We start from the raw sequence: 6,000 nt of genomic DNA on the forward strand, positions 1-6,000 counted from the left end.
GCTCGAATATTGAACGAGCGCGAGGAAGAAAAAAAATTAAATTAAAATTTCTCTTGTCCGCGTATCAAAAATTCTCCGTGCAATCAAATCCCTGAATTTTTCCTCCCGCACGGTGAATGGTTTTTCAAAAGTAACGAGGCAAATATTCCATTGATTCCACGAGCCAACAGTAGCTATAACAATAATAACGAAACTCGCAAAAGCGCTGATTTTTCTGAGGTACGCGCCGGCATGTGATACCGGCTGAAATAATATTAAATTTCAATTTATCCGATCATTTTACTCTGTTTCGCTTGTACAAAAAGCTTATAAAAAATGAGCCAACATGCGGAACGTGTATTTCGCGAGAATTCACGTACAAGCTCTTTCAGCAGCAAATGTACCAAAAGCTAGTACGAAAAAAAAACCGTGATAATTCCTTTTTTCACTAATTGAAAATATGTACGAAAAAATCTCATGAAATCGAGCCGTTTTCCGCATCATTTAAACTCTAATTTTGTTCCGCTAATTGCAATTAGTTAAAAACAAAAAAAAGCGGCAACGGAATGGACAAAAAAAAACAGAAAAATTATAAGCGACGATAATTTTTTTCGTTCTTTTTCATAATTCCTCAAAGGACTTAGGAAGCTTTTCATTAATCTGAAACTCAAAGGCTTTCCGCATAAAGAATAATAAACTTATTATATTAATAAGAGAGATGCTCATTCGCGGCGGAGGAAATTCGAGCTCTCGTTCGTCGTTGAATTCGAGGAGGTTACGTTGAGCTCTCTCCCCAGCCTCATAATAATTACGCGTATATATATACGTGCGTGGAAAAAGCAGATACTCTCCCGCGAGCCTGAGAGCGATTTTTCTGCTATTGTTACGAATCAGAAAGAAGCCACCGCTCGAAGGGGAACTCTGTAACAAGTCCGAGAACCTTCATGTATATGTGTTCGAGAATGTATGGATGCACACTTCAAAATATGCATTCAAATGCACTTATGTGATTTCTACAGCCCACTTTTCGCGCCTCAGCGATAAAAATGGGTCGTCGCTACCACCTCGAGCCGTTATATCGCGTGTGACTCGTTGCACAATTTTTTCATTCGCGCCTATCCTTCTGGAACACTCGTTTATGCCCGTACAACGAGTATTCTACGTCATCGTCATTCAGAAGCGACGCTACGTAATGCGATTTATAATAATATTCGTAATGAGTTAACTCTCTGCTCACATTTATGCCGAGAGCCAAAAATATGCAAAATTTCAATCGACTTTTCATCGCCAAACGTTAATTCTCTCACTTCGAAAAAATGAGCGAAATAATTTTCCTAGTTTTTCCTTGCGGTGAAAATGTGGTTGATAAATTCATGTGTTTTACAGCCACTGTTATAGTCGCTATGGGCATAATGTACTGGGCAATATTCTAGGCTTCCTATTGAATCCCATTCCGAGGAAGAGCTCGCGAATACGCCAGGTGAGAAATCTATTCACTGTAAATAGGGTCCTGGGCCACTTCCGCTCGTTGGATATAGATCCCTATTATAATGCATGTGGGTTTGTTGCTGACGAAGAGAAGGGCGTAAATGATGAATTTGTAGCGCCACATCGCCCTGGATTCGGGGCTTTTTGTTCCGGAGCTTTTGGATATATGTTCCAATAACTCGATTCTGTATGTATATATATAGAGACACGTGGAAGAATTTGCATTAACCAGGCGACGGACCGATTCCCTCGTTTCCGAATGACAGGAGCAAAATCGTGTGGTGATCACTCGGTGAGGCCAATAACGGAGGCTCTCCCGCCAATAAACGAGGACAAATTGGCTCGGGCATGACTCCAAAATCTTAGCCCGCCGCGATTTGACAACATGACTTTTGGCCGGAGCCCGAACAAACGACGTGCGATTTATCACGTCTCAGGATACGCAAGGAAAATATAATTTTTCTGGTTTTTTGTAATAAAAAGTAATTTCGAGCACGCTCGGTTTGTTCAAACTCGTGGGATTTTTTATTCTAAATTTATTGACTTGGCGTAAATAAAACAATGCAATCAACGCATTTCGGCTAAACCGACGATCCCAAACGCCGAATAATTTAAGCCCCAAGAGCTCAAATTACTTGCACACTCACAACGAAACAACGCTTCCTCACGCGCGATACATAACCAACGAAAATAGTGCTGTGTTCAACGCTCCTGTGTTCCGGGCCGACCATATAATCTCTGCGGAACTACCAGGAAACACACGGAGCGTCCAGAAACCCCTCATTTATGCAGATGCACAGAATATCCCAAACGTACGCAATGCGTAGCCCCCGCGAGTTCCCTCAAAAACGGACCAAATCATTTTCACAACGAGGCTGTACGAGCCTGCGTGGCGAGCTCGCTTTCGGGCTACTCGAATTATTCTAATTTTCTTTTTATTAAGACAATCCCGAGCCTCGGATTATCCTCAAAACTCTTTATCACGTGAGACAAATTTACTTGTTGAATTTCTTTTTATTTGTAAGCCAAAATTTCGTTGTTTAAGCAAATCGAATGAAGAGCAATGAACTCCGAAGATGAAGCCTCATTGACATCAAACTTGGTCATCAGGAAACGTGAACATTTTCCTGCGTACGCTCAGAGTTTTAGCTTGACACTTCGCGCCCTCCCGATCTCGGAGTCCATTCAATCGGCTCAACCCCATTTCCGATCGGCCAGCTCGACTATTCGAGTACTCGTGGCCAACTCGAACCGGTGAGCGATTCTACGGAGAGTTAGTGTAAAGAAGAAAAATAAGTTTTGCTGGTTTTGGACCGCGCACTTATTGCTGTCCGCGGCTGCCTGGCGCCCGCTCTCATGAGAACGCGGCGCACGACCCTGTCATCTCCCGGCATCTCCCCGAATTGTGTTTTTTTCGGTCGTTCGAACTTTCGTCATAGAATTCAACATCGCGCTCGAAAATGCGAGCTCCGATGATCATTCCTCACACCTCGCGGGAGTATTCTGAAATCCCATCCCCATCCCCTCCCCCGCCGACCGTATCCTCATCACCGCGTACCACGAAAACACCATGAGGCTACTAAAAACGTGAGCAGTGATCGAGAGAAGAAAGCCATCGCATTATAATTGTTTCGCTGAGAGAACACATGGAGAAAACGAGGTCGAAAATTCTAAAGGAAAGTATAATAGTAAAAAAACCAATACCCATGCCTTTTTTTCAAAAGACTCACGAATCTTTTTCTCTATAATCATCATAAAAAATCTTTTCAGTCACTTCAAATGTTCATATATTGTAAAGTGTGCTCGGGCAACCCTGAAAAAAAACTGCATGGATGGTAAAATGTCACACGTATTCGGTGTTATTCGTGTATCTATCATAGAATTTACTGTGCTGCCAGTCAAAATTTGTGATTTACAATACATTTGCACTTATCAGTAAGTGCTAGTCTGACACGATGAATAAAACTTTTAGCTATCCGCGTAAAGCTGTTTAGAATTGAAGGTACGAAAAACTGCAAAATTCAAAAAATACTATGCTGCTTGTAATCGGGGCTTAAATACTTGGAAAATTCTTGGAAAATAACATTATCTATACAAAACGAATCCGCTTTCTCTGTGCAATGGAAGGTGAGATAGCGCAGTAGTAAGCCCTGGGGTATAGTCAGACACGAGAACGTCGAAGTTTCTCGGTAGGGTGAAATCGTAGATAGGATTTTCAACATTTTTCCAACGTAAGCCAGCCCTCAAATTCATTTTTTCCACTTTCCGCTTGAGTCGATAGGAACAATTAAAAAACGGACGAAAACGAACGTGCTTTTGATGGTTTTTACCGAAATGATCGCTCCCCGCGCGCCGATACGATTTTCCCTGCCAAATTCGTCGCTCCGGACGGCCCTGTCATGTGCAGTTCGTCCTCGAATTGCCAATTTCGCCGCAATTAATATATAGATGCAAAGATAAAACAACGTTTTTGTTTATTAAAGTTTGTAACCGCAGGACTTTTTTATCCGCGTCACCCGTTTCGCCGGGTGACGTGATTCGTTTTATTTTTTTTTATTTTATCGCGCCCCCCCCCCCCCCGAAAGTGAGGAAAGGAGGTAAACGTCGTTTCGCGTCGAGCGCGAAACATGTGTTCGAAGTTAACGAGAAAAATTGCGAGTTAGAAAACTCGAGTACGTGCTCAATGAGTTTGATCAAGTTTTTTTCCTGAACGTCCTGCACACACTATACTTTCCTGTGGGAACTCAACTGTATGTACGAAGCCAAACATCTCCATAGAAATATGGCGTGCATCGATAAAAAAAAAGCAGGTTGAACTTTGCCTCGATAAAATTGGCGCCGACATTTTTAGCACTCTGCAGCCGAGAGTGCAGCGTACGCCGCAGGTTTAAAAAATTAATTTTCCTTTTCAGTTAGCGTAGCATTGAACAAAAATGTCTGGTAAAAGAGTGAGATGCAATGACTCGTTGCGGCAATATGAAGCTTTTGTTTAAATATGAATTTCAAATGAGAATCGATCAGCGTGAACAAATATCTTTGCTTTGATTGATTGTCAGTACGAACGGGTAGCGCGAGCACGTGTTAACTCACCGTGTTGACGAAGCTGCAAGCGCAGGGCTCTGGAATCCTGGAAAATCGGCGGATCCGCTCCTTTATTTATACATACAAATATATATCGTCATACAGGAATTAATAGATAAAAATATTGATGAATAAATAACGGGAATAAGCACGGGCGCACCTGAACGATTAACGGTTTATTTATTCCCGAGTGTTCGATACACACGCGGGAAAAACTTTATTGATGTGAGAATAAACGAAATTTTATATGGGAATAAACGAGAACAAATTTATTTAAATGCTTGTTCGTTCTTTAGTAATTTAGTTGTTGATTTAACTTGGAAAAGTGAGGTCCTCGAGGAGGACGCGTTGCGGAAGAGTCGCGGCACGGTACTGACGAGTCGTCGCCACGGCGTGGAAACCTCATGCCGTGTTCGCTAACTCTCGCATGCCCGTTATTCCCTCCACTAGCTTCTCTCCCCTTTCTCTGCTCTCTCTCTCTCTCTCTCTCTCCCGCTCTCGCTCTCCCACGCTCCTTCTCACTTTTTCTCCCTCCCTCACTCCCCGAAACGGACTCTGGATCAGTCCTCGTCTTTCTCTTTCACTCGCACGAGTCTCGTGCTTCTGGCTCCTTTCCACAAGAGAACAACCCTCTCTAACCCTCTCACTCGCTATGGTCTCGATGCGCCTCACGAGGTATATACTCGCAACCGTGCGCTATAACGCGCCGGTCTGCCGTCGAGCAATCCTCTCTCATCCTCTTCTCGTTCGCGACTTCTCATCTCTCTCTCTCTCTCTTCCTTCCCCCATTTTTATTCCTCTTTATTTCGTCTCCTCACTTTTCCTTCTATCTTCCCCTCCTTTTCTAACGTGCTGCCGCTGTGTCGACTCTAAACTCCTAAACTCTCTCCTCCCTCTCTCAGGGAGCAGCTCCTTCTCCCCTGCTCCTCGATCCTTTGATTTCTTGCTCATCTCCCTTCCATTATCCGCATTTTTTCGAGCCTCTCTCATCGTGTCGCATTAAATTATGTACACTTATAGATCCGCTGATAAGAGGGATCCTCGTGTACTCTCACTCTCTACTCCACATACGTACATGACGGAAGAGAAAATCGTGATTCCGATATCCCTGAACGTTTTATCTCCGATCGTCCAATGATCGATTTCGAGACTCGTTGCTCAAAGACTGGGCTGAATTAATGACAAATTTGTTTAGATCAATCATTCGATAAATTTGTATCTGCATGGTGTTTGACTTATTATTGCGATGCGTTCATTTAGAAAATATAGCACCGCGAGACATTCACGCGAGGTTCAAGAGTACGGATCAGTGGAGTAACCTCACTTGGAATTTTCGAAATTGAAATTCATTGACACAGTTCGATCGATTAAAAAAAGGCTCTGCCAGCCTACGCAGGACGATGGCAAAAATCGACTGGCAGAGCCTTTTTTTAATCGGTCGAAGAATTTCGA

At 43.0% G+C, this 6,000-nt stretch overlaps 1 protein-coding gene across 1 annotated transcript in view; it reads right to left on the minus strand.

The window, feature by feature from the left end:
• The window catches only part of LOC122413404 (probable serine/threonine-protein kinase DDB_G0282963), a 55,787-nt gene extending 50,881 nt beyond the window's left edge, over positions 1-4,906 (minus strand). The window contains exons 1-2 of the mRNA XM_043423722.1: positions 4,709-4,906; positions 4,558-4,617 (exon numbers count right to left, since the gene is read on the minus strand). The gene's annotated coding sequence lies outside the window, so the exon portion shown is untranslated. The remainder of the gene's footprint in view (positions 1-4,557; positions 4,618-4,708) is intronic.
• Positions 4,907-6,000: the final 1,094 nt, after the last annotated feature.

Source organism: Venturia canescens, chromosome 7, assembly GCF_019457755.1.
Source record: "Venturia canescens isolate UGA chromosome 7, ASM1945775v1, whole genome shotgun sequence".
Taxonomy (NCBI): domain Eukaryota; kingdom Metazoa; phylum Arthropoda; class Insecta; order Hymenoptera; family Ichneumonidae; genus Venturia; species Venturia canescens.